This window comes from Pipistrellus hanaki (genome assembly GCF_964339955.1).
Source record: "Pipistrellus hanaki genome assembly, chromosome: 8".
NCBI classification, from domain to species: domain Eukaryota; kingdom Metazoa; phylum Chordata; class Mammalia; order Chiroptera; family Vespertilionidae; genus Pipistrellus; species Pipistrellus hanaki.
This window is the reverse complement of record NC_140510.1, coordinates 85,869,498-85,881,738: the sequence shown is the minus strand read 5'-3', so window position 1 is coordinate 85,881,738 and position 12,241 is coordinate 85,869,498.

The window sequence follows — 12,241 nt, the reverse complement described above, 5'->3', positions numbered from 1 at the left end:
CATCTTCACGTGCACTCATCTGCCTCTGATCCATCTATCAGCATGTATGTGACTGCTACCTTGTGCCTTTGACAAATGAAGGCAAATATCTATATATAAAACATCTATATATAAATATCTATATATAAAACCTGAATATGCAAATGGACCGAACGGCAGAACAACTGAACAACCCAACAACTGGTCGCTATGACTTACACTGACCACAGTGGGCACATGCAGAACATGGCGGCATTGGCCGCAGCGGGATGGTGGAGCAGGTGAGCGGGATCGCCATACTGTCATCGGGCTGAGCCCCTAGTGGTAACTGAAAATTCTTTGCTCCCATGCACCATGGTCCCACCAGGCACTCACACCTGCTGCTGCTGCCTGCCCCATTCACACCCTCATCCAGTGCCTGGCACCAGCCCTGATAGCTCAGCGCCATCAGTGGGTGCAAGCGGCAGCTTTGGAGCCAGCAGTTGGTGCGAGAGGTGCCTGCCGGCCCCTATTGTCCCTCAGGGCTTCTCCACCTCCCCCTGCCCTGAGGGGTGATTGGCCACTCACTCACTGCTGGCGTTGGCCCCGATCTCTCGCACTGTCAGCGTGTGGGAGCGGCGGTGGTGGGAGTGGGGCTGTCACCATAGAGGGGACCAGGGCTGCAGTGGGAGGGTCTGGGTGGGGGCGCAGAGGATGGGCTGAGACCCTGCCCTGTGCTCACTGCAGCCTCGCAGCCCACAGTTCCTTTCAAGGTGCACTAATTCATGCACTGGGCCCCTAGTAAATATAATAAATAAGACCAAAACTAAATAAAAAGTGAGACATAAACAGCTTAGTCACTAATTAAAGTAAAACATAAATCATAATGACATTTCTCACAGGCACAATGAGAGTCTGTTCTGAAGATTAAGGAAAAAACCTGGAAGAGGGAGAAATTGTGATTGTTTTTTTGAGACTGTTTCACCATCCGTACCATAACTTCATTTCCTCAGTCATCATTGTCTTCCCTCCCTCCAGGAGTCACATACATCTCAGAGATGAGATATTATTCTAAGACTAGACACCACGCTCCCTACCTCTGTTTATTTGCTAGAAAAGTGTACAAAATCGAAAATTATGACATCAGGGTGATAAGCCAGGGCCTGAAGAAACAAGGGTGAATTTAGCATGAAATGAAAATGAGCTGTTTTTGAGGATGTGATGTCCATTATAAATCACTGATTTTGTGCCTTGGTGGAAGCCAGTAACTTCTGCGTGCCCCCACTTCCTTGTTTATGAAATGGGAATATATCTCACAAAATGCTTGGAACAAAAATATAATATGTTATTTAAGTTAATAAGTAATGTAAGGATATATATAATGAATTCTAGATCTTTGATAAATTTCAAAAAAATTTTTTCCTGGTATTTTGTTATTTTAACACATTTTTTTCTCTAGTTATCGAAGTCAAAAATTAAAACTTCCTGTCTAATAAAGAGGGAATATGCTAATCAACTGTCACACCCTCACAAAGATAGTGGCGCCCACAGCCAATAAGGAGGGAATATGCTAATTGACTGTCGTGCCCTCAAAGACAGAGGTGCCCACGGCAACAAGGTGGTGATGCCCAGTCCCCTCAGCCCGGACTGGGAGGCAGGAGCGCGGCCCTGCCAGGCCTGCCCCCGGCAGGTTCGGCCACTCTGCGGGCCTGCCTCCGGAGTCCCCCAGTCCCCTCCGCCCCCCAGCTGCCTAGGGCTGCCCAAATCTCAGGTGACCAGGGCCAGCCGAGGCTCAGGCTGCCAGCAGTGGCAGCAGCAGAGGTGTGATGTGGCATCGCCTTCTCCTGATCACTTCCCACCCCTGAGGGCTCCGGGACTGTGAGAGGGGGCAGGCCAGGCTGAGGGACCCCCCCCCACCTCCAGTTATGGATTTTCATGCTCTGGGTCTCTAGTATTCTCATAAGATGAGAAAATTTTACTTCCCATTACCACCAGATTTCTTGTATTTTTCTTGACAATCTCATTAGTTAGCTATGAATTGTCAACTTCTATTAGCTTTGGTTTTAACTTTTTAATTGCCTCGATTGACCCCAAATCTGCTATTTTGATGCCATCATATTCTATGATTTATCCACAAGTTGGCTAAAAGTTAAATTTATCACAAGAGACGGGTATTACTCACTGAAGAGACCATCATGTGATGAGAACATACATACTTTTATTTCTCTTGGTCCTCGGCTCCTGGGGTGGTTCCTCGCCCCTGGAATGACCTGCTGGATAAGCCTGGCTCCGCTTACAAGAGGCGGGGCCACCAGACACTCGTCATGGAGTTTACGTCTGGGGCTTTGGACCAGGTCCTCTCGGTTCTGACCTCCAAGAGGTGCTGAGCGGCTCCACGCCAGGAGGAGGTGCATACTGGAGGTTAAAGGTCAGCCTGTGCAGAGTGTGTGATCGAGCAGTCACACCAATTCTGGACAACAAAGACGACAGTGCCTTCCCTGATTGAAATATACATGTGCCATCACACATCACACATCACTACCCAGAAAGTTCCGGGATCCCTCAGCCTGTAGGCCAATGCGCCATCCACTGCCAAACCAGCTGGGGCCGACAAATTAGTTCACATTGTTTTGGTGGGGTGTGTCCTCAAATATTATTTATTTATTTAACTGAATAATAAATAATATTATTTATTAACTGAAGAATGAGCAGAGATTCCCTGATAATATTCAAATGATGGGTATAAAATGAAACAGGGTTCAGCCAACCCCGTTTTCCTAATCTCTCTTTCCTTCCTTCTCCTGCGCTCTATGCCAGCCAGCTCTCGGGCTTCCCCACCACAGCTTTCTCAATCCCTCTTCTGCCCCCAAAGCTCACTCCCATCAGCTCCTTTCCCAAGGTCGGCCACACGTTCATTGCACATTCTTTCGTCTCGTGTCTCAGATCTCACTTCACATATCAAAAACTGTGCATCTCATGCTTCCAGAAATCTCACTGCAATAAGCTGACAATTCTGTGGTGAATTCATGTCCAACATATTATCAAATCATTTCGATGATTGCAGATAAAGCCAAAAAATCAGTAAGAACCAGTATCAGTATTTGATATTTGGCTTAAAACGCAAAATCTGATGAAATCTTAGGTTAATATTTCATCCTTGGCAGTGCTCTCGCCCACATTTCACTCCATTACTCAGCGAGGGGATGGTTATCAGAGCCACAGATTTCTCGTTCGCAGAGCTAGAAGGGAAGCATCGCACGGAAACATGAGGTGGAGATATTGGGGCAAAAACAAAAATCCAAAGCACAATAAACCAAAGAAGGAATAGCAGGCCTCTGTACAACCTTCAGTGATCTTTTTATTTTGTTGTTGTTGATGATGTGTGTTTTTTACTGTGTGTACGATTGGGCCAGTGCGGTGTGAAAGGAAGCTCTACATACTAATGTGCACGGCTCTTCCTCAGCACACGTGTCCTAAGCGTGAACACTGGGTGTGGCTCTAAGGATCCCAGGTGGTGCGCTCGCCTGCCGCTCGCTCCGCCTGGAGGACAGTGACACGCAGCCTGTCAGGGGGACGGTTTCACGTCCTCAGCCACGTCCTGGTGGGAAGAGGCAAGACACATGGCCTGGGCAGCGTCTCTCGGCTCAGCCGCCCACCCTTTCCTTCACCTCCATCTCCAACTTCATTTCAGAATGGCCATCGCTGCAGGTCAGAGAGGAGCGGACAGAGAGGCCTCAGTGGCTGCAGGTCGGTGCGGGCCCCGGAGCCCCGGAGCCACCACTGCAGCAGCTCCTCCCGGGGCAGGGGGTTAGGGTGGGGAGCACACCCTCCACCTCCCTCAGAGACGAAGGCCGATGGGAAACTCGATGGACTTTGGATGGAAATCGGATGGAAATGAAGACGGGAGCTGACCACCCGGGGTGGGGCCGCTCAGGAGCCCAGAGAGGCTGGGCGTGCTGGGCAGCCGGACAGGGTGAGGGCGCAGCTTTGGGACGATGCAGCAGTTCCTGAGCAAAGCGACCACTAACCTGTGACGCTGGACTGCCGAGAGCTGGTGCCCCTGAGCAGTAACAGTTTAATGAGGAGCCCTCGGTCACGTCAGATCCGCTCCTCCTAGACAGAATGGGATTTCCGCCAAAGGTCGGAACCCACCTCCGCCAGCACCTCCGGCACACACATGGAGCACACACAGCAGCGATGACGTGACTCAGTGAAAACATTTAAAAGGAAGATGATTCCTGACCTTTACTTGTGGTAAATACGGTAAATAATAAAAAACATAAAGCACATATGAGCTGATGTCGAAATAACGAAACTTTTTAAAAAATAAATAAACGGCGACGTAACCACGACACAACACAACACAACAGAACCGAGGAGGCTGTGGTGGCTGTGAGGAGTGTCTGATAATAAATACCCTGGCTCACAATCACCGGGTGGAAACTGGTCACACGGAGAGGCCTCGAGAGCTCTCTCCCATTTCTGCCCATGGCGCCCCCCTCAGTCTCAGGGTGAATGCCGAGCTGGGGACCCCTGCCCGGCCTGCAGGGCGTTCTGAGAGCTCTCCCCAAAACCCAGAGAGCTGACTGAGCAAACACTCGATGCAAGTTCACAAAGGCTGTCTCTCCTCTCGCTGTCAGGCAGCCTGTGTGTGTTCTATGTAGCTGTTCTATGTAGCTGTTCTATGTAGCTGTTCTATACAGTCGAGCAGGGCTCGGGAGAGAGGTCAAAGGTGAAGTAACTGTGTAGGGTTTATTTATCCAGTCGTTAGTTTGACAAATATGAATTGAGGACTCACCGTGTACAGTGCCTAGTACTTGAGCATTGGGTGCTGGTGTTGCAGGAAAGAACCAGCCAGACCAAAATCCTTCTTCTCACGGAACTTATAATCCAGTTGGAAAGACAATCTCAGAAAAATAAGGAACATATGTTGTATATTTTAGTGGTGAAACAATAATGCAGAAGAACGTGTCAGGGGGGCTGGTACGGATGTAAGATTTATATATGATAGTCAGAGGGGGCACTGGCTGGGGTGGTGCTATATGAGCCAAGATCTGAAGAAGATGAGGGAGCACACAGTGGTTACTCCATGGGAAAGAGGGACCCAGGCAGAGGTCCCAGGAAGTGCAACCCCCTGAGCCAGAAGTGTGCCTGGTGCACACATGGGTATATGGTGAGGTTGAAGCCACAGAAGACACAAGAAGGGGATGAGGAAGAGAAGGGAGGGTGGGGAGGGAAGGGGCCTTAGGATAAAGGATACCTAGATTACTCTAGGGCGGGGAGCACTATATAACTATATAACATTGCCTAATTCCTTTCATAAAGTAGAGTATAGAGCATCTCTCTCTTATTGGAAAGCATTATTGACAGCACTGTGGAATAGGGCTTGTCCAGGAACTAATGGCTGTTGTAGACGTGTTTGCTCCAACACTGAATGTTTTGAGGGCATTGGGATATGAACTAGAAATAATAACAATAACCAATCTGACCCTGACCGGTTTGGTTAAGTGGATAGAGTGTTGGCCTGCAAACTAAAGGGTCCCAGGTTCTATTCTGGTCAAGGGCATGTACCTTGGTTGCAGGCACATTCCCAGTGGGGGGTGTGCAGGAGGCAGCTGATCGATGTTTCTCTCTCATTGATGTTTCTAACTCTCTATCCCTCTCCCTTCCTCTTCATAAAAATAAAAAAATTAAAAAAATAGATAAAATATATTTTTTAAAAATAACCAATCTGCTCTTTAGATTTCAGCTATATATCCCCTTCTTACTTTATTTCATAAGAAAACACCCTACTGGGATACACTACCTGAATGCAAATCTGTGTCTTGCCAAGAGAAGGAGGACGCATTATGAGAGCTCTCTGGTTTTCAGAAAGTTCCTTTGCCCAGCTGCACATGGACAAGAGGACTCAGACAGCGGAGGAAGCTGGCACCATGCCCCACCTCTTCCTGAGAGTGCAGAGGAGGGAGAAGGGTCACAGTCTCGTTATGGACCCCAATGAAGCAGGTAACGAGATGGAACGATGTGAACCTCGGAGAGTGAGATCAGAGAACATAACAGGCGTTGTTTTCACAGCCCTTCCTTGAAAAACCCATCTAGACCCCTCCACCTGGGTCCTGTGCCCTTCTCATGCTCCAATGCCACCGTTAGCCCAGCATTCATTTCTCTGAGCAGAAATGGCTTCTGGTCTTCCCGCAGGCCAGACTGTGGACTTGCTAAAGGTGTTGAGCAGGCCTGTCTCATCACTGAGCGTGGTGCCCAGCATAATGCTGAGCACGTAACAGACACTCGACAGATGTGTGTGTCATTCAGGAATGAGGGCACTGGCCCATCCAGCTGCCATGCTTCCCTGCCAGGATCAATTAAACCTACTGACCATTCCCCTTGTTTCTTGGGTTTTTCCAGATCAGCTACTACTATGCAGCCATATTTCTCTTCACCATATTCTTATATAGGGTTTTTGTTTGTGTGTGTGTGTGTGTGTGTGTGTGTGTGTGTGTGTTTGAGGACACAAAATTATTATTTTTTTAACATATTTTATTGATTTTTTACAGAGAGGAAGGGAGAGAGATAGAGAGCCAGAAACATCGATGAGAGAGAAACATCGACCAGCTGCCTCTTGCACACCCCCTACCGGGGATGTGCCCGCAACCAATGTACATGCGCTTGATCGAAATCGAACCTGGGACCTTTCAGTCCGCAGACCGAGGCTCTACCACTAAGCCAAACTGGTTTTGGCATGGACACAAAATTATTAATTCTTGCTTTATTTTATTTCATATTTCTTACTGATTTCAGAAAGGACGGGAAAGGGAGAGAGAAATGGAAACATCAAGATGAGAATCATGGATCGGCTGTCTCCTGCACGCCCCTCACTGGGAATGGAGCCCGCAACCGGGGCCTGTGCCCTGACCGGGAACCCAACTGTTACCTCCTGGTTCATAGGTCGATGCTCAACCACTGAGCCATGCCGGTCTGGCATCTTGTGCAGATTTTAATAGGCTCTTTTATACTTATGTCTCTCACAGCTTTCTATGTTGCTATTAGCCCACCTCACTATGTTTTGAGGGTTTTTTAAAATTTTAATCCTAATGCTAGCATGTAGCAGGCAGCTTGTACACCTACAAGTTTGACCAGAATTTCTGCTGTGTCTATTAGCCACTGGATGTTATTCAAACTGATTCCACACCTCCTGTCCCTCCCATCCAATAGCATCCCACCAGGGGCTTCCCGCTTCTCCAGCAAAGGGTGACGCAAGAGGCTTTGCAGAAACTGCCCCCTGACCTCCGCATTAGACCTGCTAGAGCCGTGGTTGTCAAACTGCGACTCGAGAGCCACATGCGGCTCTTTGGCCCCTTGAGTGTAGCTCTTCCACAAAATACCACGGCCTGGGCAAGTCCATTTTGAAGAAGTGGTGTTAGAAGAAGTTTAAGTTTAAAAATTGTGGCTCTCAAAGGAAATTTCCATCGTTGTCCTGTTGGTGTTTGGCTCTGTGGACTAATGAGTTTGCCGACCACTGGGCTAGGGGAACACGTGCATGCAAACAGGGGGCCTCCACGGGACAATACGAATCAGACTCAACAAATAACACAGCAGGACAGCCGGGGTGACATCAGCTGCCACCGCCCCACAGAGCAGTCCCCACGGCTGCCCGCCTCTGACCTCGGCTGCCAGCTGGTGCAGTTACCTAGAGGTGGCTGACCCTAACCTAACCCCATGTCTCCTTCGGGAACTTCTTGAATCTCTTGGCACAAGAAACATCACAACAGGACAAAGTGACCCTGCTGCTGTGGGGTCTGTGAGCTGCGGCCTCCTTCGGGCCTCCCGTTCACAATGCAGACCTGTCAGCGACCCAGGCCAGTCCCACCGAAAACAAACCGAACTCAAGCACAATGAGGAACCACAATAAAGACCTAGCCTGGCCCGTGGTCAGCAAACCGCGGCTCGCAAGACACATGCGGCTTTTTGGCCCCTTGAGTGTGACTCTTCCACAAAATACCATGTTTTTAGCAAAGGCCAGCTTAGGAGTACCCGAATTAAGTTAATAACAATCTACCTACCTATATAGTTTAAGTTTAAAAAATGTGGCTCCCAAAAGAAATTTCCATCGTTGTCCTGTTGACATTTGGCTGTGCTGACTAAGGAGTTTGTGAAATCCTCTGTTGTAAGTAGGAAAACCTCTAAGTGAAAAACGCCCAGAGATCAGCTCCCGGGAACGCTTCAATGACTGAACAGCTCAGAAGACACTTCCTGTGCAATTTTTAAAGAAGTTTGATTCTCTTCACCGTGCTCTATAGGAGCGTGCGCTGGGGAAGAGGGTCGAGTTCTGAAGCACCCGGAGAAACACGTGTCCATCTCTGAGGAGCCGTGTGGGACACAGAAAGGGGTCTACAGACACCCGACATCACGGAGAGAGAGCACACGTGAGCACAGAGAGAACATTTCCTTTAAATTGGGAGAAAAGCCTTACCACGTGGCTCTTTAGAAAATCGGCGCATGTCCTAACTAGAACAAACCAGTCCAATCAAGTTTCCCCTTCCCATTTCATAAACCAACTCCTTCTCAGTGGCCGAAGGACTTAGATTATAATCTCTTTGAAGCAAGCGCTCTCCAATACTGTCTGGCTCACACCTCGATTCGCACACAGCAGGTACCTGAGGAGCACAGCTCACCAACCGAATGGACCCATTGGGCCTGCCAGCTGGACGCCCCCCACCTAACGGCACCTCCAGGGCTTGCAGGAGGTGGACTGCGTCCTTGAAAACCGTACCCGCTTCCTGCGTCCACAGGGTTCGGCAGAACAGACAGAGGGACCCCCCTTCTCCCAGCCCGACCCCCGCCGCCCTGGTTTCCAGCCCCACCTTCGCAGCCTCCGGGCCTCCTCAGCCTCCAGACCAGCCAGAGCGCTTTCCCCTCAGCTCCTAGATTCTCCGCATCCCCCCTCTCCCCCAGGCGGAGGCCCGCCCGGCCCACCTACCTGTCCGGGCAGCGGTCCCCACGGCCCGGCCTGGAGGGGCCTCTCCGTGGCAGGTCAGACAGGAAGCCAAGGCCCCAGCGCCTCCGGAAGATGCTAACCCAGCGCGGGGGCCGCCTTCTCTCCGGGGAGCTGGGCCTCCCCAGGGGAGGGGGTGACACCCGGGACCGAGGAGGCCCTGGCCTGGGGGACCCTGGCCCGCGTGGAGCTGCAGGCCCTGGTGCTGCCGCTGACCCTCAGCTCAGACCCTGCAGAGCCACCTGAGGGAGGAGGGCGGCGCATCAGGAAGAGGGGCCGCACCTGCCTCCCCTCCTCCCGCAGGTGCCCCCGGCGGGCGGCCAGTGTCTCTCCCAAAGGCTCCCGCCAGCGCCCCAGGAGCCTAGGAGCCCAGAGGCAGTTGGGGGCCCCTCTGCGTCCCCCTGGGGTCTGGCTTCTGCCCGAGCCTCTCCCCGAAACCACTAGGCATCCTGTAAGCCCCGGAGCCCTCTCCCCGGCGCCGGACCCAGTGCAGCAAGAAAGCTGTCTGCAGCAACAAGAAAAAAAGAAAAGAAAACACACACACACAGAAAAGAGAAAGAAAGAAAAAGAAAATTATTATGTGAGAACACATGGCCCATCCATCAAATGGCTACAGTCGAGAAGAATAACACGGGATTCGGGCTGGGTTAGCTGCTTAAATGGACTTAATGATCCTCAATGTCTCCCCGTGTGACTGCTCCTCACGCCCGTGACTGCTTCCTGGCAGGGAGTCCGATGTACACGAACGCAAAAATGTTGTCTGAGAGACACTTTTTCTCTGAAGAAACTGAAAATTAATCAAGTGAGAGCGAGAGAGAGAGAGAGAGAGAGAGAGAGCGAGAGAGAGCGCTCAGGCCAAGCGGAGCGAGCTGGAAGCCGGGCGTGGCTGCAGGGCCGGAGCCTCGCACATGTTTGTGTCCGCGTGTCATCCTGGGACAGCGCCCCGCACACATGTCAGCTGTGCTGGCAGCCGCGCCGTGGCTGCATGTCAGGGTGGGGCCGTTCTGTACAGTTTACAACGTGGACGGACCTCGGGGGAAGGGAGGCCTCATGGCTCACTCTCTGGTGACTTGGCTCATCCCCGCTTCCCTGCCTCCGTGCAACGTGGCCTCCGGTGCGAGAGGAGCGGCAGTGGGATTGAACATGGTTCGGGGGGAGAATCAGACCCTGATTGCTAACACGCACTCACATCTCAGCCCGAGGCCCAGAGGCAAGGGCCCTCTCGCCTACGGCTCAATTCCACCCACCTCGGCGGTGTCTCCACTCTTCTCACCAGCACAGCAGGGAGAAGGCCTTTGGTTATAGACGTCACATCATTATTTTAAAAAACATTCCAACCCATGCGATAGGGCTGTCTTTCAATATGGGACTGCAAGGAAATTGGAGTCATGACTTTATGTGTAGGTTTCAGGGTGTTTTTTTTGTTTGTTTGTTTCTTTGTTTTAATGAAATGTCGTTACTTTAATCCTATTAATCACCAGAAATCGCCACAAATTGTGTTTGGTAGTTTAAAAAGCTTAAACCTACCTTCGGTGAGTCTACCAATGAAAACATTCAAAAGGATATGTTTCACACCAATACGAGCTGAGAACAAAAAAGCTGAGGCAAATTTCTTACTAAAGAGGAAAACACTCCTTTGAATACAGAGTGCTGATCTGTGTAAAGCACTTATGGCCACATGGAGGTTAAAATAATGGATTTCAGAAGCAAATTTCCTGGATTTTAATCTTAGCCCAGCCTGCTCCCTCTCCAATCCAGGACCCCTCGGGAGATGTCAGACATCCCTCTCACAATCCGGGACCACTGGCTCCTAACTGCTCGCCTGCCTGCCTGCCTGATTGCCCCTAACTGCTCCACGCCCCTGCTGGCCTGGTCACCTCCAACTGCCCCCCTACTGGTCTAGTCACCCTCAACTGCCCCTCCTGCCAGCCTGGTCACCTCTTACTGACCCCCTGCCAGTCTGGTCACCCCCAACTGCCCCCCATGTGGGCCTGGTCACCCCACGCAGCCTATTCAGTCATCTCTTCAATTGCCATGGTTGCTTAGGCTTTTGTTGTTATAGATGTTATATTAAATGCATGTATGATTATTGTACATATAGAGTTAGAATAGGGCTCGCATATAGACAGTACTAATAAAATTGCTATTATCATTATTAATTGTTATTTTTATCAAAGGCTTTGTTCATTGTTGACTATGGACAATCATCCACAATAATTTTTCCATTACAGTAACCTTCTCCATACTAATAAACCCGAACATGTAAGCCCACTTCATATTCTATTCACTAAGCAGATGTTTACTGACCACCTCCTGTGCCAAGAACTGCATCAGGCATCAGATATTTAATATTCTTTGGATTTCACTTGGGGGTGACTCGAGTTCTCTGCCTTATCCTCTTCAGGGCTGTGCTCAAACAACAGAGTCAAAATCCGTTTCTGGGAATATTCTGGCAGTGGGGATACTTTGCTCCTCTTCCTGCTCAACCTCAGCCCTTGCCTTGATCTGTGCAAACTAATGTCTGAAGGCCAGTTTTTTTCTTACAAGCTTCAGAAATTTATCACTTGGACAACAACCCAAAATAAACAGTTCAAACAAGATATGCTTTGGAAAAATGTTAATAAACTTGCCTCTGGGAAATTGTTTGAATTTACTTGTGTTTCTTTCAGTTGGAAGGGACTTTTAAAAAGGGGAACTAAGAAAAGTGTCTTAAGGCTTTACAGATGGATGCTTTTTCTCCAAAGTGACACTTTTCTTATAAAACCACTATTCAAAGTTGAGAATTGGAAGGATTTTAATTGAACTGAATTGTCTAATGAGACGGGAAAAATAATGAGATCGCCAGAAAGCTCAGAATCATCGGCACTGAAGCAGATTCTCAGCCTCTCATCGGCCAGCAGCTCCTTGCTGAGTGCCCACTGATTCTAGAAAGAAACTCATAACGACTTTGAGACCTTCCTGCTCGGCACCAGAGAAAGGATGAGTGCCCAGGCACAGCCCTTTCCCAGGGGGTTAAAATCTTGCAGGAAATATAAAGTAATAATTTTGAGTAATCAAGAAGATTATAGATCAATAAGTACCAGAAAATGAAGCACCTTGGGAACGTGGCCATTCAACAGGGCCCACACATGGGCACTCCTTTTAAATGTTTTTAAGTCCTGTGAATTAAGATTCCCTTTGCCCCAAACTCTTTATATATATATTGTTGTTGTTGATTTTTACCGAGAGGAAGAGAGAGGGATAGAGAGTTAGAAACATCGAAGAGAGAGAAACATCGACCAGCTGCCTCCT